We start from the raw sequence: 24,960 nt of genomic DNA, 5'->3' as shown, positions 1-24,960 counted from the left end.
GTTCATTCAGAACATATCTGTAGTCTCTGCTACCCAGGTAGTCATGGCTCTGAGTTTTCTTCCGTTCACATACACACAAAATAACCTATGTGTTACCTGAACCCAGTTAATTTTTTAAAATTCCTTTTCCCACCTCACGTGTCAAAAGCCAGAAAGTTGGAGATTTTTGATGAGACACCCTTCTCCACACTACAAACAGAATCCTGCAAGTAACTCCACCTTTAAGCATGTAGGGAGGGGAGGGGAGGGGAGGGGAGAGGAGGGGAGGGGAGAGGAGGGGAGGGGAGAAGCTCCAAGGAAGCCTCTCTTAGCAGTGCAAGGTTTAATAGGGGTAAACAGACAGAAAAAAGAGGTTGGGGACCAGAACCCAAACATTTTAAGAGCCCAATTCGATCGCCTTAAAGCCTTCCTTAGTCTTTCCCTGGAATGAGGGAGTTTAAGTCAGCTGTTAGAACAGTCAGATTTGATTTTTTTTTCCAGCCTTCACAAGGAGAAGGGATTAAGGGTCTGATTGGTCAGTTTTTAACTTGGCTGAAACGAAGTTGTGCCTAGGGAAGTTTATAATTCGAGTTTAGAAATGTGTGTTAATTATTCTCCAAATCAGCACTTCCCAAGGGCTGGCTGCACAGCCTGCAGGGCATTGAGAGTACCCTACCATTGAGAGGGTCTAATTCTGCAGTGGATGTCTGTAGACATTAAGAAAAAGAACAATAAAATGCAAGCCTCTTTTCTTAGCCTTTAGGGCCCGGGACCAAAGTTCTGTGTTGGTTTACATCTTCCTAAATTGCAAATGCCATTCAACTCCTATTTTCTGAAACTGGCCTTTGCTACAGTAGCAGACAAATCCACCTGCCCCCTCTCTTTGTAAAGGGTTAGTCACCTTCAGCACTGCTGAAGAGACTGGCTGCTCTCCGGACCACCTTGCTCCCAGGAACCAACACTATTAAAGCCAAAGTAAGAATTTTTGCATTTGTGTGTGATTCATGCACACGAATAGGGGCCAGCGGTTGACATCTGGTGTCTTTCTTCATTATCCTCCTTGTTTATTGAGATGGTGCCTTGTTGAATCTGGGCTCACTGAGCCACCACATACTTGCCTCTTCTCTCCTAAGAGCAACATGCTCACATAAAAACATGATGGATTTCTTTCATCTTAATTAGAAGTAAAAGTAGCCCTGGCTTCGCCTTGCTAAAACTCGTCCTCCATACCTTTCTCTCTGTAGCCCAAACTCTTATCCTTAAGTCCTCTGCTTCCTCTCAGCGCCTTTTTTGCCCACCACAGTCCTGCCTGCTTCCATCTCTACCATTGCTCTTAGCTTGTCCTGTTGAATGCAGTGCACTGCAGTGTACTTCCTGCAAACACACACACATGCATGCCATGGTCCTCTTTGACCTCTTGGGGACATATGCTTCAAATGACTACAGTCTTCCTCTTTGGGACTCCTCTAGACCCAGGACACAATTTGGAATGTTTCTTCCTGGATTTGACCTCTTTCGTTTCTCTTCATCATCTCTGATCCTGAAAAACACCAGTGTCCCCCAAAGGTCATATCTTCTCTGTGTCCCCCTCTTCACACACATTCATCTACACCCAGGGGCTCCACCAACTGGCCTCATCCTCTCTATCCCCATCTGAATCCTTTATCTGACTCGGAACTTTCTAACAGGCCACCAAGTAGCTCCACTTTGCTGATGAATAGGCAGATAAAATTGATACAGAACGGAGCTCATCTTGCCTCCTACCCTTAGAGAACACGATGACTTAATTTTCCTTTGGATTATTGGTGCTGTGGTTCACCCCTTACCTCCACATAGAAAGCCAGGGACTTTCATATGCCCTGGCATGATTAGTGGGGAACAGATTTGGAAGTTCATTATTGTTAATAATGGTAATGACAGCAGAGCGTGTAAATTACATGTCAGTGAAGCCAGCCCAGCTTGCAAGTCATGGATACACCTCCTTCAGTCACTCCTTTGACCCAGTCATGAGGTCCTGCTCTGATCTCCTAGCATTTAACTGCCGTCTCCCCCTCACCCCCTGTCCCTGACATTCTTCTTATTTCTAGATCTTGTTCTCTCTAGTCAGCCCCTCCCCAGGACTCAGGAGTCTTCAGTGGTACCGCCTTCATCATATCATCCTCATGTCTAAAAGCTATAGTGTGTCTTCATGACTATTCCTGGACCCTCTACAGGGACTTTGCCGTCCACACAGCTTTTCCCACAGCCTTTCCCTCTCCCAGCATTAAGCCTGATGCAGCATATGTGACACAATGCTCTAACTATGTGCTTATGTGCTTTTCTCTCCCAGGAGACAGTGAGGCAAGGACACGTACATTTTCCCCACCCACCCAGATGCCGGCTAGCATACCACTGAGGTCCATCGGAAGTACTTAGTAAATAGTGTTTGAATCAAAGTTAAGACTACTCTCTGTTTCCAAAACATCCTCAATTCATGTGTATGTCTACTTTCTAGTTACCTACTATGAATTTGTTTCTAGTCAGAGGACTTCACTGCCCTATTGAGTTCATTTTAGGAATACTTTCAAATTTTATACGTGAACAAACTCTTGCAGCTTATTACATTTGTATACAACTTCCTTTTTTCCTGAAAATGTTGCAAGTTTGGAGGAGCTGTTGTCTTGTTAGTCTGCCTGCTGGGGGCTTCACTTTGCTGGCTACAGTTTCACTCAGCTCTCTGATTTGGAATTGGGCAGGTGGGACTGCACAGGTTGGCTATTGTGTCTCAAAGAATATGGGACAGTTATCTCCCCGGAGGCATTTATTATCCCCACTTGAAAAACTTCCACTGAGAACCATTTTCAAGGTCACTCTCATTTCACAGGATTTAAAGGCCAAGTATGTGTCTCATTTTACATTCTGATTAACAGTGGGGCATCAAGGACTTTGCATTCAAGACTTTGATCTTTAGGTCAGAGAACCTGACTATTTACATAAGCTTGCTCTCAAGAAAAGTATTAGATTTTGGCTGCTTTGAAAATCAGGCTGAAGGCGCGCGCTCTCTCTCTCTCAGTCTTTCTCTCTCTCTCTCTCTCTCTCTCTCTCTCTCTCTCTCTCTCTGTGTGTGTGTGTGTGTGTGTGTGTAAGTTCTAACGTCTTACATGTCTGCTTTTAGAAGAAAATAATATGAATAATCACACTTTCTCTGTTTAAGGAGAAAAAAAGAAAGACCAAACCAATACTACCTTAGTTCATGTCAAGACCAAATTTCACTTACAAGCCAATTCTTCTTGTGTATTGTAGTTCCTACAACTTCCTCCATTCCTGGATGTGTTTGGAAGACAGAAGTTGGATGTCTCAGAGTACCTTTGTACATACTCCTCATAGTGTTTTGAATAAGAATGTCTTCCATAGACGTAAACATTTGAACACTGGGTCCCCAGTTGATAGTATTGCTTTACAGGAGCAAATATGTCTCTAGGAATGGGCTTTGATATTTTGTAGCCTCACCCTGTAGAGAGAATCTCTTGTATTATATGGAAACATCACCTGTCAATAAAATGCTGTTGGCCTATTAGCTTAGGCAGAAAATACAAAGATGGAAGTTCTGGTACAGAGAGAATTTCTGGGAATAGAATCAAGTGTGAAAGAGATTCGTCCCAAATTCTGAGGAGGAGTCAGGCACATGAAACTGAGAAGGTAACCAGCCATGTGGCATGCTGAGAATACAAGAAACTGGATCATTAGTCAGAGAATAGAGCCTACACATCTATTCATGTATACGAAGTCTCAGAGACATTATTTCCGGGAACAAAGTGGACGGGTGGGAAGACGTAAGGTTACAGATGGTTGTAAGCACATTCCTCCACTTTCCTGATAGGGTTTGGAGGTATGACTTCTCAGTTTCCAGCTCCTACAGCCATGCCTGCTGCTTGTTGCGTTGGCCCCCCACGGTGACAAACTCTTATTTCTCTGGAACCCTAAGCCAAAATAAGCTCGTTTTTTCTTGGTCATGGTATTTTATCGCAGGAACAGAAAAGTAAGTACTCTGCCCCCTGGATACTACATAGATCAGTACTCCACAGCTCCGTGCTAAATATCCTGTCCCTGAGAACTCTTCCAAGGCAATGCCTGAATTTTGTCCAACTTTGTTTTTCCATTAGGGAATGGGTTCTAGTGTATTATAGATATCGAATATCATGTGTCGGGTGAATAAATCAAATTGAATAGCCTTTTGTCTTCACTGCTTAAAAACTGCACAGGCACATTACTGTCATCCTCTGTCATATGGAAACTGTAGACCAGGGGTCGTGACACCCAGGGCCAAAGACTTTATAATAGAAGCTGTTGTTTGTGCTTGTGTTTGTATCAAGTCTATTCCTCGGGTAACTTCCCTTGGATTGCCTTGAGGGACTATCTTCATTCCGACCCAAATGTTCCAGTGGTGGTCAGCCATTACCACCTCCCTCCTTCCAGTGATTGCTTCAGGGATGGCTGTGAAACACACAGGTTTTTTTTTTTTTTTTTTTTTTTTTTTTCTGTTTGCCGTGCCTCTTACTCTCCATAACTTAGAATTTTGTGGCTGCCGGCCTGCAGTAGTGGAGGCTTGAGGTCAACAGGGAAGAGTGCAGAAGGTATATCCACCATGAGATGTCGTGATTCAGCTGTATCTGAAGCCAGATGTTTTCCCTAAGCTGGTTAATATGTTTGGATGGACACCGTGAGTAACAAATTGGTTAAGACTTAGGCAACTTTCTTTGAATCAGCCACCGAAGTGGCCATTAGATCCCATCCAAGCTTCACAGGCTTTAGTAAGTCTACACACCCGTTGTGTTTCCCTTCCCAAGAAGGCGGCAAGGCCCAGTCCCAAGTAACTTCCTTTTACTTTTGTTTCTCAAAAAAGATTGATGATTAATTGATGACCGATGCATCCGTGTGAGTGAATGTGCATGTGTGTGTTCATGTATGTGTGCTAGTCCCAGACCCTGTGTGTTCATGTAGACTCTGCATTGTAGAGACTAGAAGAGGCTGTTAATGTACCCCTCTGGCACGCTCTGCCTGTTCATTTGAGGCAAGGTCTCTTGCTCTCTCTCTCTCTCCCTCCCTTTCTCCCTCCTCTCCACCCCTCCAAGCTCAGAGCTAACATTTTCTTGCTAGGCAGGAAATCATCAAGCCCTAGAAATCCCCCCTGTTTTGGCTCTCCACAGGGCTGAGGTTACAGGGATGAGCTGGAGTTGGCTGGAAATGCGGATCCTGAGGTCTGAACTTCTGTTCTCATGATTGCACCGCAAGCTGAACCATCCTTCCAGCTCACTTTCACGTCTTCTATCTGAAAGTGAATTCTATCACCCCCTGCACCCCCACACAATTGAAAGTTCTAATGTTTACCAAGAACACCATAGAAACCCTATTAATGGGGCCAGTTTCTTCAGTTCACTGTTTACTCTTTGATTATGGATTTGGGCACCTGGTTGCTAAGTTGGCTCTTTCAAAATAAGTCACAGGGACTGATGTCTGAGGTGGGGCTGGATAGCTGCAGAAAGCTCTTTTAAGAACAACTTTAGAAGTAGATTCATCGTGGGATTAAGGAAATGTAGCCAGCTGAACACTTAGAATATGAATACAGCCATCAACACTGCCTTCATGTTCCCTGGATTGTGTCTTTGCTTTTACTTATGAGAGTCTCACCATGTTTACTGAGTAACATCCTCAGAAGATTGAGCAGGCAGCTGAGCATAAACTCAGTGGTAGATGATGAGAATTATAGAAGAAAAAAGCAACTTAAAATGAAGTTTAGTGATGCTATCTTTTAAAACAGCGCACCTAAATTTTTATATTAAGGGCCATTTCCTTTCCAATATTTTTCTTCTGGTTGGCGTGACCTGCCTTTCCCAGATCCGTAAGATTCAAAAACTCAGATCCAGGGGAGATGCTACATTTATTTATTTTCCTGTATTTAAAGTATTTATTTTTCCTTTACTTTGCATTTTAATCCAGAGCCAGTCTTTACTACCTGAATCCTCCCATCCCCCTCCCTATGGCTCCAACTGCACTAGGTGAGCACTAAGAAATGCAAACAGAATTTAAAAAGAGAAAAAAAGCTGCCTGTGGTTTAAACTAGTTGGGTTCAGGGCATGTCTTTGTCCCAGAGGCTCAAAGTGACAGGTTTGTAACCAAGAGAGTAGATTAGACCGCCATGGAGCTCTGGGTTGTTAATTATTACCTAGGGTCATTCAGGAACTGGATTTCATTAGCAAGATGAACACTGTGCTAAGCATTGTGGCTTCTCATAGAACAGATTCTAATTCCCAGTCTGGTACTTGATACCTGGGAGAACAGGACCTCTGTCCCCAGTGAGCTTCTAAAGTGATGGAAATGTTAGTAGACGGAATGTCCTCTCTCAGGCATTGCTAGTCCTGTATCCTTTTCCTGGACTAACCACAGTTCACCTGAAAGAAAGCGCCATCCCTCTGGAAAGAACTTTCATTTCCTCACAGGAGCCCTGCTTGCTCCTGCTAAGGCCAGCCCACCCCAGCCCAGCGGATGCATTTTTATCACATCAGAAAATAGCCACGCCTGTGTTTGATCCCAGAATTGGGTGCTGTTTCAGATATTGGCCTTCTGCTAATCCAGGATGACACAGGGCAGGCTGGCTCTCTTTGGAATGAATACCTCCATTCCAGTGAGGGTCTAGGACTCACTGACCTCTAAGTGGTCCTGTTCAGAAACCAGGAAGTGTAGTGCCCATAATCCAATCATCTACAAAGACCCCACCCCCACCCCATAAGTGGTGATGTCATCTCTATTTGGCTAACCTTTAGCTTTGGAAGCTCTGCCTACCTGGTTAGCACCTTAAGTCTACTGGAAGTAGCCCATCTATTCTTGCTAAGGAGGCGTTTCTTCAGCACCAATTACATTTGCTATACACTGCAATATACAGTGGCTGAGAGTCTGCTCATAAGGAAGGCCAGACTTGCTTTAGGGTTTATATTATCAGCAGGATAAGCAGTGGCTCAAGTTTTAAGATCATCATCTTAAAAAATAAATTTAGAAAGTAATTTTTTTTTTCAGACCTAGGATTTCATGCATGTTAGGCAAGGACATTACTAGAGAGCTAGAAACATACATTTATATTAAACCATGATGGAAAAAAGGACATATTCAGTCAAGGCCTTTTTCCTGTGCTTTTTGTTTTTAAGCAGGGAAAACACATTTGTCTGAACTGGTAAAAGTTAAAGAAAAATTCTGACAAGAAAGTCTGGTTTGAAGTAAAATATATGTTATACTTTGAAGGACGTGGGCTAAGCTCTTACTCTGAAATACAGATGCAAAGGCTCATGGAATCGAAACGCACCAGTCACTAAGAAGTGCCCTCACATCCAGGTACGTCCGCTTCTTCATCTGTGAGATGGTACAAAATTCGGATTCCTTCATCAGTATGCTGGCCACTGACGTCTGGCTTTTTCGTCATCGGCCTGCCGTCTCCACATCCCCACGTTTGCCCTCCCAGCCACCTTTAGCTTCCATCATGGGCAAATGCTGTCACTGCTTACAAAACCAGAACCCGCTTTACACTCGTCCCATTCCCTCTGCCCAAAATGCCTTCTTCCTTGCCAAACCAGTTTTTCTTTAGGACACAGCCAGCCTAGCACTGATGGCTGTTCACACACAGGACCTTCTCAGTCCTACCTCAGGCATAGTAAGAACCTGGTCACATGCTTATTGGAGAGAAACGTTCCAGGCAGTTCTAGAACAGGGAACAGTAAATCCAGGCGCCTTGACCTCTGTCGCTCACTGTTGTGTCCCTGGTACAGACATGGGAGCGCAGCACACTATAGCTGCGCAGTGGAGATCTGCCGACTTAGCAGGTGTTGTCTGAATGCCGTTGTCCTGTGTGCTGGGTTTGAAGTACCCCTGGAGCATCTTAGAATAGACAGCGATGTACACAGAGCTGCCACCTGACAGATGCTTATCAGGTATTTGTTGAGAGCATTCGGGATGAAGAGACAAATGCCCGGGGCTATAACATTGGGCATTTGGAGAAATCCTTGACAGATGGGCCTTTCACCAGAACACACCATGGCAATGCACGGGAACAGTTCGTAATGCATAGAGCAGACTCACTCCATGTAGTCGGACAGACAGAAGACAGATCAATTGCTCTGATGTAGACACATGAAATAGAAGCTCAAGTTGTAGCCGGTTAATGGTAGGTCAGTGTAACCAGGCACTGGCTGCTTTGTCTATAGCAAGGTTCATAAGGACAACAGTATAAACAGTTATTTACAAGATTAAACTATGTTTTCCAGGATGGCAATCTGAAATACATGTTAACTTAAAATGCTTTAGCTCTGGTTGAGGAAACGCAGCAGATTATGCCTACAGAAAAACTGAAAATAATACGAGCCGTCTATCATTCGTGGCTCATATCAAATGACTAAGTAAGTTGCCTAGAAATATGAGACCTGTTTCTTTAAGAAACAAAATAGCTTTCAGTTGTGAAAAATCCTTAGTTCATGGTGGATTAAAGATAACCACAGATGGGGTTTGAGAAATGGTCCAACAGTTAAGTAGAGTACTCTTCTAGAAGACCCAAATTCTTTTCCTAGCATTAAATCTAACTCCGATGGATCTGATGCCCTCTTCTTGCCACCACAGGTGACATATGCAGGTGACATATACAGGTGACATAGACACACATAGACACAAGAAAAACCAACTGAATGAACAGAAAACATAAAAAGAGCCACCCCTAAATTTTCTATATAGCCCCCAAATGTTAAATACCTGCTTACTTTTCCTGACTTCATAATTTTTTTCTGCAGTGAAAATGCTCTAGTGATATATTATTTCAAAATTAAAGCAGGTTCTTCTAGTTCTTAGAAATGGCCATTTATATTTAAAAGTGAGGTTGACTTTGGAGATACTGAGAGAGCTCACATCTGAGAAATGAGTCTGTCATCCGGCCAGATAAAGATAAAAGAAAAAAATCAAGCTTTCTGATGTACCTTTAAAAATGCCAGTACTTTTCTTTTAATAAAAATTTGAGGGGACTGGAGAGATGGCTCAGAGGTTAAGAGCACTGTCTGATCTTCCAGAGGTCCTGAGTTCAATTCCCAGCAACTACATGGTGGTTCACAACCATCTGTAATGGGATCTGTTTCTTTAAGAAACAAAATAGCTATCAATTGTGGGAAATCCTTAGTTCATGGTGGATTGAAGATAACCACAGATGGGGTTTGAGAAATGGTTCAGCAGTTAAGTAGAGTGCCCTATTCTGGTCCACAGGCATAGATGTGGCAGAATACTGTGTACATAATAAATAAATCTTTTTTAAAAATTGAGTTTGAGTATGGAGTGTTATGGTCTGCATTGGTTTGAATGCAAGGTAGACGTAGTTATGATTGACTTTTGATGACTAAATGCTCTACCTTATATCCCAGTCAAACTATAGAAAGTTGGGGTTAGAGCAGAGACAGATTTTTCTCCTGCTCTGGGAAATATGTTAATGTAAATTTTCAAATCTTTCATGTTGTGTGTATATTAGGTTTGCTCCCCAAGGTAGGCTAGTAGGTTTTCTATTTTGTTAAGGAGATAAAGTGTAGAGACACCCATACATGTCGATATATTTGCTCTATAGCCTGTACCAAGGAAACGTGATTATTCTAAGTATCAGTCCTGGAGCTAGGTGCATAACTCAGTGGCAGAGCACTTGTTTGGCTTGCATAGACCTTTGGGTTTAATTTCCAATGTGACAAAATAAATATACACATAAAACCCTCAAACCTAGGTGTTGAAGTTTGGTCTGTTGCTATGTATTGTAATGCTGAGTTCTGTATTCCAGGGTCTAGTTGCCTCAAGATGAGTGAATTCTCATGAACGCCAGCTTTCGTTGCTCCTTAATTAAAACCCATTGGTTGAATAAAGATGCCTGTAGCTGGGCAGAGAGAGGTAGGCTTTGGTTCCTGGGCTGGGGGGGTCTGAGGCAGAGACTGCAGGAGAACCCAGGAAGAGGGACATTCCTTCGGTTACGTGGATGGTGAGTGCATGGTCCTGAGGGCCAGCCTGTTGGAGTAGGAGCAGCCCAGGTGGAACAGGGCAAGTGGTTATCTCGGGATGACGGACAGGGCAGCAGACAAAATAACACAGAAGGTTGGTATCCGGCCAGCTCTAGTGCTTAAGGCTTTTTATTTGTGTCGTTTATTTGGGAACTGAATGATCTAAGGTGGGGTAGAAACCCTCAAACGTCATTTACCACAATACCTAGGTCAATCATGTGTAAAGAGATTGATTTCGTGACTGACATATAAGAAATGTTAACTTTCTGTTTCCAGTGAATGCATCTGCGCTCTTCATCCTGCTCTGCCTTTTCCATTCACAATCTGCCTTCCTTAAATGAGTCATCTTGCAGCAAGACCAGCACAAAGCTGACCCTGGATGTCATAAAGATCCCCAGCTGTTTATCTGTAGATACAGAATGTTTATACAGCTTTCCCAGCCTCTGAAGTTTTTCCCATGGCACACATCTCTGGAGTTCCCCAAACACTGGCTTGGTTGTCAGCGTTACAGGCTCCAGTTAACGTCTAGTTCTTTCCAGAGAGTTCAAAAGAAAGGGGTACCTTTAACTGGCTCAATAAACAGACTCAAGAGTTTGGTTCTTGACAAAGTCATAGTCTGGATTCCTGTTTGGGTTTTTAAAAAGTCCTAGAGATTTGTGTAACGATACACAGCTGCCGTCCTTTCCCATTCGTGTGCTTGTTTTTGGAGACAGGGTTTCTCCGTGTACCTCTGGCTGTCCTGGAACTCATGCTGTAGAGGAGGATGGCCTCAAACTCATAGAGATCCACCTGCCTCTGCCTCCTCAGTCCTGGGATTAAAGGCATGTGCCACCGTGACCTGCCAGAGCCGCTGTTCCTAATCAAGTACTTAGTAATTGTGTGTGTGTGTGTGTGTGTGTGTGTGTGGTTTTCCTGCACAATCAAATAGATTTTATTGAATAAATACGTAAATACAAGCAAGATAAAACTTGATACTTAAAATTTTGTCCTCTTTGTTAGTTATAAATGGAATCCTATCAAATTTTAAACATTTTATTTTAAATTTTAAGTATTAAATTTTAAAATAAATTTGTCAAATGTGTTTAATCACTAAAACTGCATGTATGTTTGCTCAGTTGCAACTGAGCATGCTGATCTCAAAAGACTATACAATTTTACTCAATTACATTTCAAAGATAAAGTATTGCTATTTGGTTGGCTGGCATTCCCCTTTCTCTGTTTTGAGATGGCTCAGTGGTAAAGAGCGCTTGCTGATCTTCAGAGGACCCAAGTTTGGTTCCCAACCCCATGTCCCCGTGTCTTCACAATCACCAGCAATTCTAGCTCCAGGGGTTCTGGTACCTTCTTCTGCCCTCCTTGGGTACCCTCCACACACATAGCATTCTCTCTCTCTCTCTCTCTCTCTCTCTCTCTCTCTCTCTCTCTCTCTCTCTCTCTCTCATACACATTTACACACAATTAAAATAGAATTACTTTCTGTAAAATTTATCACGTTATCTAACATACATTGGTCAGTTACATAAAGAAAATAACCTGCTGTGTGTCTGTAGGTCCACTTAGAGCCAGAGACCAATTAAGAGCTTAAGTTGTCTGGAAAGAGGACTCTAGTAGGAGAAAAGCATTTGCCTTATGAACATGGTGACCTCAACTCGCCCCTGCCACCCACATAAGGTGGAAGGAAGGACTATCATCTCCCATAGGTGTGTTCTGACAGGTACGTGTACACACACACACACACACACACACACACACACACACATCCTGCCCTGAACACACATGAAGTAGTAATAATAAAAAAGAGGGGGAGGGGAAAAGCCAGCAGTAGTGGTAGGAGCAGTGATACAAAGTAACATTAAACAAAGTAACATTCTATCCGCTATATCTCCCTGGTTACCCCCGCCCAGCTGTGGGTGGGACCTAAGAACATTCCCTTCTTCAGAAAACAACGGCCTAGAAATGGGAAATGTCTCTAATCACTTGCTCCTTTTATGAAGGAAGTAGCATGCGAAGGCAGACTGGATCATGGAGAGTGGGAGGCCCCTCCCCTGGCTCCTCTAAGTCTGCCCAGCTGTGCATAGTTCTGTGGTCATTGTGTATTTTTCCCCACCAAAAGTAACTTTTGCTGGTAGAGTCTTTTTACTTAATTTTTTTTTTTTTATGTGTATGGACACTTTGCCTCTACCTATGTGTCTTAATCATGTCATGTTGCTGTGACCACATGATCTGCTGCACCATAAAGCCCGATGACTCTTATAAAGGGAAGCGAGTAATTGGAGCTGGCTTACAGTTCAGAGGTTTAGTCTGTGGTATCGTGCAGGAGAGCATGCAGGGCAGCATGCAGGCAGACAGGGTGCTGAAGGAGGAACTTGAGAGTTTTACATTTGGATGGATAAGCAGGCAGAAGAAGAGAGAGAAAGATGGGCGGTGGGGGTGGGGGTGGGGGTGGGGGAGGAGCACAAGTGCCACTAGACCTGGCTTGAGCATTTGAAACCCAAAGCAACTCCTGGTGACACACTTTCTCCAAAAAGACCACAGCTAAACCTTTTAAATAATGCCATTCCGTGTGAGCACGTGGGGGACATTTTCACCCAGTGACTGAGAAGCCAGAACCAGAGCTACAGACAGTTGTGGGTGGCCATGCGGATGCTGAGGACCAAACCTGGGTCCTTTGCAAGAGCAGCCAAGGCTCTCACACACTGAGCCATCTCTCCAGCCCCCTGCTGCTAGATTTTTAAGGGTTCTTTTCCTCACACTGTGCATGTTTTGTGAGCTAAAAAACTTAGTGGTCACTGTAGGAAGCAGAGACTGAATGGCACACATGAAAACTGTTTTATTCCCAGCACCACAAAAGGGGTAAAAAAAATTGAGCTGTACTAAAGCTTAGATTTTTTTTTTTTTAACTGTTGGTGCCATGGGCCGGAAGTCTGGAGAGAGCTTGGAATGTAATGTGTATACTATGCTTCCTCAATTCCTCACCTGGTGAGGGAGGATAAAGTGCAGCCCTTCCGTCCACTAGCCTTTTGCATCTGTGAGGTGGACCCTTAAGACTTGACTGTTAAGAGTAATCCTAGAATGTCCACATTCACAAGGCAAGCACTTGGTATCTCTGGTCGGAAACTCTGCACTCCAATTAGATATGTTTGATAGAGTCAAGTGTGTTGCTGAGGGTGGCCGGGTAAACCGAGACAGGTTCTTGGGAAGCAGAGCCCTTTAGTGAGTGAGTCAAGCAAGAGATGACATGTAGGTTCAGGTTTTCTCCAGAAAAGAGATGCTTAGTGCTTGGTGGATAGATAAGTGGGTGTTGCTTTCTATCCACCAAGGTTGTGGGACAGGATTACTTTCTTTAGCCAAGGCCTCCTGGGGAGTGTGAACCTACAGTTCTGACCTATGTCAAGTGACTCCTGGGAGGCCTTTGGATGTCAGGGTTCTTAAGTTCTTTACTCCCACAAAGCAGCAGAATCAGGGCTGCAAAGAAGTCCAGTGAGAATGAATGAAAAAAACAGTATGTTGGCTTTTGCTAGACTGGGCAAGAGTGAAGAGGAGTGTGTACCCATGGCAGATGCACACAGAGAGGCTTGTCCAAACGTCCATTTGTTGCCTACTGAGAGGCCTGTGTCTTATATTTATGCACACGGAAATTTTACATGAAATCTTATATGTAAATATAAGCCCTTATATTTATACATGTTTTTAGATGTGTTTTCTTTTTCTTTGCTGCATAGGGCGATCTGTTTCCAGGATGGAGGCTGCTGGGATGGAAAGGAAATGTTATCCATCCCTTTGGCTCAATAAACTCAGCCCAGGAAGTACAGCTGGAGTCTGTCTGAGGCCAAGCCTTTCCCCAGGGAGCAGCTCTCCTTAATTTATGGTCAAGTGAACTGGAAAACAGCAACGGTGTGTTTAACTTAACACACAGAGCAGTGGAGGGTGACCTAGTGCTACGGGAAGAGGCTAGATCTGGGAAGCAAAAGGAAAAAGGAGCAAGATGAGGACTTGCGTGTACTTGGTTAGGAAATAGAAGAAGGGATTTCAAGAAAAAACAGTATTGTTATGTCATCATCATCATCATCATCAATCATCCTCTTGCAGGTGCAATAAATAGTACTTAAAATTGAGCCCAGGATCTGAACATTCTAGGCAAGTATACTGATTCACATCCCCAGCCTCAGGATAAAGGGCATTTTCAAATTCCATCGATCTATTCATCTATCTGTCATCTTTCTATCTATCAATCTACCTACCTACTTATCTGCTCATCTATTTATGTATTTAGCTACCTATCTATCTCCTTACCTACCTACCTACCTGTAGGTTGATGTCAAGGCGATACATGATTGGACAGTAGAGAGTGGGAGGGGACAAATGTCAAGGCTGAAGAGAAGAAGAAAGCAGGAGATTCGAGATGGAGGTTGTAGAAAAAGGATGGTTCAGATCAAGGTGAACTAGATTGGTTTTATCTTGTCTAGGTGGGCAGTTCATATCTTTCTTGATTGGCAGTGAATTTATTGTCTGGATGTATTATGGATTGAGAATTTAACATATAAATCTGTTTGATAAGTTATTGATTGTTGAGTCATGTTTTTACCAGGCTATAGAGGACCGTGTGGGACTGGGTGCCTGGCTCCACACTGGCGCGTCTCCCTCAGAGTGAGACCGAGGGATCAGTAGCAACAGAATCATCTTTTTAATATTTACAGCAACACCTACCTAGCTATCTATCTAGTTTTTCAGTGTTGGGAGCTGAACCTAAGATGGGTGCTAGGGAAGTGTTCTAACAATAAACTATATTCTCAACCCTAGAAGAGAAGATTTCTAAATGGCTCCTGTAAGGCATAGCTTTTTAAATTGTGGGTTCCAATCCCATATAGGGTTATGGAATTGAATGTCATTAACACACACACACACACACACACACACACAGAAGGCAACTGTAAAGGGTTTCTAAATGCTCAGTGATGAAAACTGCATTCCTGATCAAACACATAGTAAAACGAGGTGTCCATGGCACGTTCTGCAGCTCCACTGCAGGCTTGCTTCTAAATATGCACCATGTGTATTTTACACTGTACTTGGCCACACTCTGAAAGGTCCAGGAATGCTTCCTGGACCACCTGGCCCAGATCTGAGATTGATGTACATCTCAAATTGTTTGTTTGCTTTTACTATACATCCAGGTTCTCTTACGTGTATTCACGTGTGTACGTGCTTGCATGCAGGCCACTGGGCATGTAGTTCTCTTTTGCTACCGTGTGGGACCCAGGGATCTAACCCAGGTAGTCAGGCTTGACAGCTTCATAGGCTGAGCCACCTCCTCAGCCCCATACTAGGTCTCTGTCCTTAAAGAAATCATTGTTTAGTTACAAAAATAAAGTTCTTTGCCATTTTCCTTTCCCACTCTTCAGCATGTGAGTATCGATTTGTTCATATTTGGACTGCATTTTCCTGGATGTTTGGTTTTAACAATTGCTTGATTTGTACCCTTGAGTGTCACAGAATATCTTTAAATGGATTTTGACTTCAGAATTGGAACAGGATTGGCAATAAATTCGTGTGACAATCGAACATACTTTTGTTCATTGGCAGTCTGAAGCCAGCCTGGCTTGAGTCAATTTCTGATCTATTTCTCTAAGTGACTACCATTGCTTTAGAGTGCTCTGTGCTGACCTAACTTCTATGGGGGACCAAAACGTGACTGAACACATGCCCTGTGTTATCCTGGAACTTACTATCTGCCTAAACACATCAGCCAGGACAATGGAGAGGGTTAGAGGCTTTAGTTAGTTACTCTAATTGAATGCTGTGGCTGGGGTTTTCCAGGGCCTTTTCTGTGGGGCAGGTTTGTTAGACTGGAGAGATAGTCTGGGACTCTAAGAACAATAGCTTCTGGCAGACTCCTCCTCTGGGTATGAGTTACACCGAGTAACAATCTTGATGACTGAGGACCTCATTCTCCCCAAAGCCTATCACATGAATTAGCTCAGTCACCTGGGAAGGGGACTAGATAGCATTTTCCAGCTGAAAGAAATGCAGATGCCCAGGGCCACTGCTTCACCTAAGGTCAGGGGCAGGATTTGTGTACAGAGAGCCTGGCTCTAGGTCCACCATCCCCCTCCTTCCCCCCGGAGCAGGGAAGCATGAAGCGGATCCAAGGCTCCTAACATCCCAAAGACACTCACGAAGATGCCGCTCTGGCTTTTAAAGAGAACAGATCACCAGTGGGAAGCAGTCTTCCTCTCACATACAAGCCTGCATTGTCCAAGGGAGATTTCACCCACGGGTCACCAAGTCTCTTTTTTTCACAGCCCTACTCTCTGCCTAGGAAGGCTGATTGGCATGGAAGGATCAGCCTGTAGGAGACTCAACAAGAGAGTGTCCTGACCCCTGTGTTTATGTACCAAGAACTCACAGCTGCATCCACTGACCAACTTTCCCCCCCACCCCCACCTGGTGATTAGTCAGTCTAAAAGTTCTTTTAGTCAAAAGCCTTCTCTCTGATGCTCCTGCCTGGTAATGGCTCCAGGGTGCTACAGGAGGAGCCTAAGGGCTTCCCATCAGTAAGCTCACACCTTTGTAACTTTGTAACTTGCTGTATATGCAAAATTCCCAGCCACGCCCTCTCCTTCCTGCTGGGGGCAGGAGGCTGGGCAAAAAAAAAAAAAAAAAAAAAAAAAAAAAAATCATTATGTTTAATCTATACACACCAAGAAAACTCTGTTTCCATGTTACGTTCTGTTCTACATGTACTTTATGCTTATGATAACTAGTAGGATTTCAATGCATACTATCAAACCTCTAAAAGAATCAAGTACGGACAAAAATATATTCATATAGTTTTATGCCAAAATGCTTTTTAAAATCTGTAGATGTATCTCTGTTTTTTAAATAAAGTTGTAAGAAAAAAAAATCGATACCAGGTTTCATGCCACCACCACCCCTGTGCACACCCTCCTGTGTCCTGGTCTCCCTCTATGTCACTGTGTCACCTTAGTCATTCTGCCTGGCTGTTTTTATTGTGCCTGCTGTTCTTGCCACCTGGCTCTTTGCTACTCTTTGCTCGAGTAGGTTTCTAACCTGTAATAGGCAGAATCATCCCGAGGGGCTTTGCTGACTCTTGGGTAACTCATTTTCTGATCTTCATTGGAATTTCTGATGTGATTAGCTGGGTTGCACTTTTACCTGGCCCCTGTAATAGGTTCCTGCACTCTTACCACTCCACCCATAGCTAATGAGCTCCCACGTTCACAGAACATCCCCCTCTACCTTTCATGTCCAATGCCATGATCACACTGCCTGTCCCTGATACTGTACCTGTCAGTCTCGATGGCCATGGGTCTGGCTACTACTTGGTCCTTGGCTGTCCTACTCCTGCATCCCATTCATTCCTGGTCCAACAAGCTCAGCATCTGTCTAGATGTCTCTGTGTTAGGCCCATCAGATCTCCAGTGTAGGAAAAATGTTTGTTTGGGTTTTTTTCTGTCCAAACTAGGAGACTATTAGATTAGAATATTCACAGTACAGATAAAAACAATGTATGCATGTCAATGAAAGTAACTTATTTTGTAGCAGGATTAAAATATATGCTAATCATATTGCCAGTTAATAATGTGTGTGTGTGTGTGTGTGTGTGTTAGTCAGTTTTCTGCTTTGATGGGATGGCAGAGATAGTAAACATAAAGGAGGAAAAAAGTCCCTTTTGTTCACATGGCTGCTTTGCCCTATTGTTGTAGGAACGTGGTGGCTTAGTGCATCATGCCAGAATGCATGGCCCAGGCCTGTTGACCTTAGGGAAGCTGGGAGCAAAGAAAAAGACAAGGAAGATGTGGTTTTTGGTATGTCCTCCAAGGGTTTTTCTCATTTCTACTCCCAGATTTTATTTTTTCCAGCTGTGACCCACCTTATAAAGGGTCTCACCAAGTGTAGCTGAGGACCAAGATTTGACCCATGTGCCCTAGGAGCACGTACTCGTTAGCTATTACTGTCAACTGGACAGAAACTAGATTTCCTTGGGGAGAAAGAACTTCAACTGGAGAACTGCCTCCATCATATTGGCCTGTGGGGAGCCATCTTGATTATTGTACGAGGGTCTGGGGTGTTTAAGAAAGATAGCTGAGCAAGTCAAAGAAGCATTCCACTATTTCTGCTTCTGCCCCTGCTTGAGTTCCTGCCATGGCTTCCCTCAGTGATGGGTTGTCGCATCGAAGTGTAAACCAAACAACCCCCTTCTTCCCCAACTTGTGTTTGGTCATGACATTTATTACAGCAACAGAGAGGCAAGCTAGGACACAGGAGATGCCAGATCCACGCTGTACTGAGGCTCTTCACATATTTACCCAGCTGAAGATTTGTTGGGTTATTGGCTACTTACATCAAGTTCTCTTTCCTGGATGAGGGGGAGATTCAGGCCCTGTACAGTGAAAGCTGATGAAACAGATTGTAGGCAAAAATTCATGGATCTGAAACCTAGAGCAGAAAAAGAGGTGACACCGTTCATAATGACATCCGCATGGCTGTGAGCTAAGTTTTTCTCTCTGTGCTGAGACGTTGTACTCTGGTCTCTAAGGAAATATATTTTTACTAAAGACATTGTACTTCTTCCATTGAATCTGAATATATACCTATATACACATCAGCAGCCATTTGGGGCTCCTTAGGTTAAATGTTATATGAGCAGAAGGAGAGGAAGATGATAAAATCGACTATTGGCCCTGTTATAAGTGGAGCTGGTGCTCAGACATTCAGGGCAGCAGCGAGGAACGTGGAGGAAACGTGGGGCATCCTGCACTGTTGAGTATTCCATCTGTATGTCATAGGACTTGCAGAAGCTCAGGGTGTGGGCTGGGGCAATAGTTCAGTCATAAAGTGCTTGTCACACAAGCAGGAGGACCAGAGGACAAAAACTGGGCGAAAGAAGGGTCTCCAAAGGCCACTGGCTGGCCAGTCTCACCTAATCACAGGCCCACACCCTAGTGAGAGTTAAAAAACAACAAGATGGACAGCTCATGAGGAACAACACCTGAGGTTGACCCATAGCCTCTACATGCATAAGCTTGGAATCCTCAAGAAAGGTTTGGGTCACCTGACCTGGTAAACGATGCTTGCTATAGATGAAGGGACATGAATAAATCGTCACAAAGGTTCATTAATCTAAGCAGGAGCCAAAAGGTTACAGAAACACAGCTACACCCTCGTCAGTATGGTATTTGTTTTCTTGCTTCTTATATATAAAGTATTTTTAATTTCATTTCATTTTTCTTCTTTCCAGACTATTCTGTAAGTCCTGCTGTTTGCTGGTGGATAACTGTATAGTGCTGACACTAAGGGCTACTGTAGACAAACACCTGTTACAGAATCATGAATGTCTGAGGAAGAACCCATGAGTGACGAGACTATGAGTTGGTTTTCCTAGAAGATGGGGGGCAGGGATACATCTGGTGTGGTGGGAAGCATATGGAAACACTTATTTATTTATTTATTTATTTATTTATTTTAAAAGTGAAAATAGGATAGAAATTTATTTGAAAGTCAAACATAGACTTTAAAGGGAAATTTTATATATATATATATATATATATATATATATATATATATATATATAATCATATATATCCTCTTTCTCTCCACCTCTTCTTCTTTTCTTCTTCTTCCTCTTCCTCCTCTCCCTCCTCTTCCTCTTCTTATTTTGATCCAGAATCTTACTATGTAGCCCTGGCTAGTCTGGAGCTTGTCTTGTACATCTGGCTGGCCTTGAACTCACAGAGACCTGCCTGCTCTGCCTCCCTGCCTTCCTGATGCTTGGGATTAAAGGTGATATCACCGTGCCCCAATGATATTTGTAAATTTTTGGTGTTTGACATGCATCAAATCTTTCTTTGGAGGATTCCAAAGATGGGTGGAAGTGATGTTCCTTCCTGCCATGAAAGCCAGAAGAGCCACTAGGGCACAGAGGGAGGCTCAACCAACTGGATACTCAAGAATGTGTGGTCAGAAAACAGCAACATGCATGGCTGTAGGTTACTGAGAAGACAGAGAGTGGCCATGATGCCATCTTTTGCGTGACCTTGGCCATATTCCCAGATGCACAGTTCTCCTTAGCTACACTATTTTATAGCCATTTCTTGGGCTCTGTGTGCTATCAAAGCTTTTCAGTTGATTCCTTTTAAGAACCAAAAACCTAATAGGCAGCATCATAATGTTTAATTAGCTTTTCTTTGCATTTTAATAAAAGGAATATTGTAATAAATCAGTTGCAAAACTATCACCCTTGTATTTAAGATTCCTTTTACTCACGTTAGCATATCAAACAATAGGTTTTACTGTGGCATTTCCAAACATTTCTTATTTACCCTCCTCTTTGAGACTGTTTGTGGGTGTGCTTATGTGTGTGCAGGTACATGCATGTGTAGGTATGCACAAGTGTATGAGTGGATGGGGAAGTCCGAGGTCAGCCTCTGGTGTCAATCATCAGGTTGTTGCTCACTTTGCAGAACTCCATGGCTAGTTAGTTTTGTCATCTAGCAAACAGAAACCCTCTGACTATTCCCATACTTTGTGACCTATTCCTCATGTAGACTTTAATCTCTGTAAAAAAAAAAAAAAAAAAAAAAAAAAAAAAAAAAGGATAACTGAATAGCCATTGCAAACAAACTATTTTTAAAATAAACTCTGGAGGTGGAGGCAAGATGATCAGAAGTTCAAGGTTATTGGCTACATAGCAAGATTCAAAACCAACTAGACTGCAAGACCCTATCTTCAAACAAACAAACAAAAAAAAAAACCAAACACAAAAACAAAACTCAAAACAACTTAGATCTGGGGAGACAGCTTGATGGGTTAAGCACTTGCCATGTAAGAGTGAAGACCAGTCTGGACCCCTAGAACCATGTAAATTCAGATACAGCAGTATATGGGTCTGCAATCCCAGTGTTCCTGTGGTGAGATGGGAGGCAGAGCCAGGAGAATCCATGAAGCTCTCAGGCCAGCTAACCTGGTAGTGACGAGATTCTGACTCAAGCAAAGTAGAGGTGAGTGAGGAGCACCTGGGGTTGCCTCTGACCTCTACTGTACCATGGTAGCGCACAATCCCATACTCTAATCCCACTGTGCTGGCTAGGATTATGTCTACTGACACAAGATAGCATCATCAGTGAGGAAGGATCCTCAGTTGAGAAAATGCCTCCAGAAGATGTAGCTGTAGGGCATTTTCCTAATTAGTTATTGATGGGAGAGGGCCCAGCCCATTGTGGGTTGTGTCACCCTGGTTTGGTAGCCCTGGGTTCTATAAGAAGGCAGGATGAGCAAGTCATGAAGAGCAAGCCAGTAAGCAGCACCCCTCCATGACCTCTGCATCAGCTCCTGCTTTGAGGTTCCCGCTCTGTCTTTTGAGTTCCTGTCCTGACTTCATTTGGTGATGAAAAGCGATATAGAAGCATAAGTCAAACAAACCCTTTCCTCCCCAAGTTGCTTTGATTATAGTGTTTTGTTACAGTAACAGAAATCCTAAGACAAACAGAGAGGGAGGTGGGGAGGGAGGTGGGGAAGGAGAGGGTGAGGGAGGGAGTGGGAGTAGAAGATAAAAACAGACTTCATGGCAGGTATACCTATTGACTGGGCATTTTTGCACTATCTTTCAGTGGAGGCTCGTATGCCCCAGTGTTGGCTAGGGAAGCTCTACAACTGTAGACTTGAAGAGAAGTTTCTGGGTAGTTCTTTCTGTAGAGAAGTTTCCATCCATTCTTGAGGATCCACAGTGAACCAGATCACACATTTGAACATCTCCATTTTTATTAGTATTCTCAAAGCCCTTCATTATTTTTTTTAAAGTTTCACACTTATAAGTCAGTCTATAGTAGAAACGGCTCCAGCTGTCTTCCTCATATGCCAGTACTGGCAAATGTTAATGTGAGAGCAAACTGCCTTTGACGATCCCACTCGGAAGGACCGCGTTCCCAAGAGGCACTGCATGATTTGTTACAGATCCAACAAGCAAAACACCCTGAAGAATGTGAAGCTATAGACTCCCTGTGACATGAGACAGTCCAATCTTTTATTAAGAAACACTTTTCTTTGAATTTAGTGAGTTTACATCAAAAAAAATTTAAGTAGTCATTTTTACATCTAAGGAATAAAAACCTTTTTAAAAAACACAAAGAGTGAAAGGATTTTTTAAGCGAGTCTGCATTTCTTTTGGCTGTGCTCCGAACTATTCATCTCACTGTGTCGTATCACAATGTACAACTGCATTTCACAGCACCTGTGACAATCATCAAATTAACTCCTGAGCGTATACACTGTCAATATCGCGTCAGAGGAAACGGATATGGCTTCTCTGAAAAGCTCCACAGTATACCTCAGCATCACACAAGACCACCACCAATCATCTTCACAGAAACTGTCAAAGTTGGTTGGTAATAAGTCCACATGAGAATTTAATATCTAAAAGGTGAAATGTCCCTTGTAATAAAGTAAGATCCTTACTTTTTCATCATTAAGAAATATTTTAATAGTTTTAGAGCTGGTGATGGAGAGATGGCTCAGTGGTTAAGAGTACTGACTGCGCTTCCAGAGGTCCAGAGTTCAGTTCCCAGCAACCACATGGTGACTCACAATCATCTGAGATTGGATCTGATGCTCTCTTCTGGTGTGTCTGAAGACGGCTACAGTGTACTTATATATAATAAGTAAATCTACAAAAACCAAAAAAACCCAACAAGACAAAACAACCCCCCCACACACAAATCACAAAGAAACATTTACCAGGAAAAGGAATATTTTAAAAAATTAGTTTTGGAGCAAAAGCTGTTAAGAATCTAGGGAGCTAAAACTGCTCCTGAGTTCAATCTTGGCCGATAAATCTTTTGCAAGTAGTTCTCAAAATATCCTCCCTCTCACCCCCAAATTCTGCATTGTTTCTTACAAAACTTTGTTCAAAGAGTAGAAATATATCCAGGCAGATGTATATGCCAGATGATAACAAGAACAGGAAAGCCCAACAATTGACTTTAGGTTTTAAAAATAGAAGACAATTAAGATGTACTCAAAGTTAAGAAAAGCTTTCACTGGATAATATTGAAACACTCACAAAAGTTAAGAAAATACTGAGATCAAAGTACAAGTGGCTACAATGTTAAAATGGACAAAAAGCTGTGGTGGATGTCTAGTCAGGTATTGGGGAAAAGAGGGCCCATGCTGGGGCATTCCTTTCCCCTGAGGGACCAATCACAGGAAGGTATAGTATAGAGTTTATTCAGGACATGGGGAGTGGCGTTGAGAAGGTAGTAGAGACAGAAAGGCAGGGGGTGGGGGTAGAGGCGAGCGATGAACACGTGGAGAGAGATGGGGGAGAGGAATGGAGAAAGAAGGGGAAAGAGGACAGAGCCACAAGTCAAGAAAGCAAGGGGGTGGGGCGAGCAGCCCTTTTTATGGTGAGTCTGGCACACCTGGCAACTGTGGGACAGAGCTTAAACAAAATGCTACTATATAAGAGCCTCTTTTAAAATAAAAAAGAAAGGACGCAACACACTAGTCGGGGTGAATTTTCCTGTTCTACTCATGAAGTTTAGTCTTTGCATTCATAAGGTTGGTTATACTGATATTCATAGAGCATCTTATATCTGACGAAGTCTCATCTTCTAACTTCACAAGGTGGATCTTCGCCAGGAACTTCTGGATCCGGATCACATCTTCATCACTGTACAATTCCAAAGTAATGCAATGTTGTCACGATGTGTTGGGGCGTGGAGACGTAGCTGGTGTACAGTGCCATCCTCACAACAGAAACCAGCATCGAATTGAACACAGTTCGCTCCCAGGGCTCCAGCGCTTAGAGCACAGTGACCAGAAGGTACCGGTGGTAGAACTAGGACGTCTGCTTCCAGGCCCACCCTGTGCCTCCTGAGATGCCGAGATGCCGCAGCGTCTAGCTGGCCCACCACCGCTCACCTCCTCCAGGCTAATCTTTTATACTAAACAATAAGAACATGATTTGCTACTCTTCATTGTAAAGCAGCAGATTTTTATATATCGCAACAGAAAAATTATGAAAAGTAGTTCAGTATTTACGTTCTTAAGATATTGCTCCAGTGCCTTTTTGGAGAAAATAGAATCCTTTTATTGAGAGGATTAGTGAATAGCTAAGTGTGATCCGAGGTACATTTTGAATTTCATGCATTTTATTTAGATTAAAGTTTTAGCAGAAAAAAAGCAAATCTGAATAAACAGAAAACTAGACAAGCCAGTGCATGCCAGTGCCTGAGTTTCTTCCTAGCATTAGACTTCTTTACTTAATGTCTTATTCACTTAATGGCAATTATTGGTAAGTAGAGAATTTGCTTATGTTTTTACTTGGCAGGTGAACCGATTGTTTTATGTTATGGAGAAGAAGAGAAAGCAGAGGGAGAAGGCTTTGGAAGCCAGAGACAGCCCCACTTTTTGTCTCCCTCCGTCGTGAAATGACACTGAGATGGCTTTGCTCTGACAGTCCCAGTGGGGACAGCGAGGAGGCTGACCTCAGCACTCCACCAGCCCACCGCAGCTCTCAGGTTTGCGCTTAGGAAGCCAGAAACAGTCACAAGCTCTTGCACATGGACTTTGGCTAATTATAACAGGTGGCATGTTTCCTTTCTCAACTCTGTCATTTCTGTTGGTGACAATGTGACTTCTGGTTATCTCGGTCTGTCAGCCTTTGGTCTGCTCAGACCCCACATTTCTATCTTCTCTTCTAACTCTGAAAAGGTGAAAAGAATGGTATATGTCTGCTTCATAGGTCCTTCCTGGGTTTTATCATTATAAAGACAGATTTGTGTATCCCTTCATGATGTGTTTTGATTCAGTGGATATAATAAAATATTTTTTTCAGCAGACTTCTCAGAATTTTCATACCATTAATCAGGGAAAACTGATACTTTTGTCTAAAATTTTTGTATCAAAAGGCATTTAAAGATGCCAT

General features: G+C 43.0%; 1 pseudogene across 1 annotated transcript in view; it reads left to right on the top strand.

The window, feature by feature from the left end:
• Positions 1 to 24,960, top strand: part of LOC308419540 (actin, cytoplasmic 2-like) — a 1,056,985-nt pseudogene that overhangs the window by 967,640 nt on the left and 64,385 nt on the right. The window lies entirely within an intron of this gene.

The sequence above is a fragment of the Micromys minutus genome (assembly GCF_963924665.1).
Source record: "Micromys minutus genome assembly, chromosome: 1".
NCBI classification, from domain to species: Eukaryota; Metazoa; Chordata; class Mammalia; order Rodentia; family Muridae; genus Micromys; species Micromys minutus.
The sequence above is the reverse complement of the archived record's forward strand: the minus strand, read 5'-3'. Positions and strand labels throughout refer to the sequence as shown.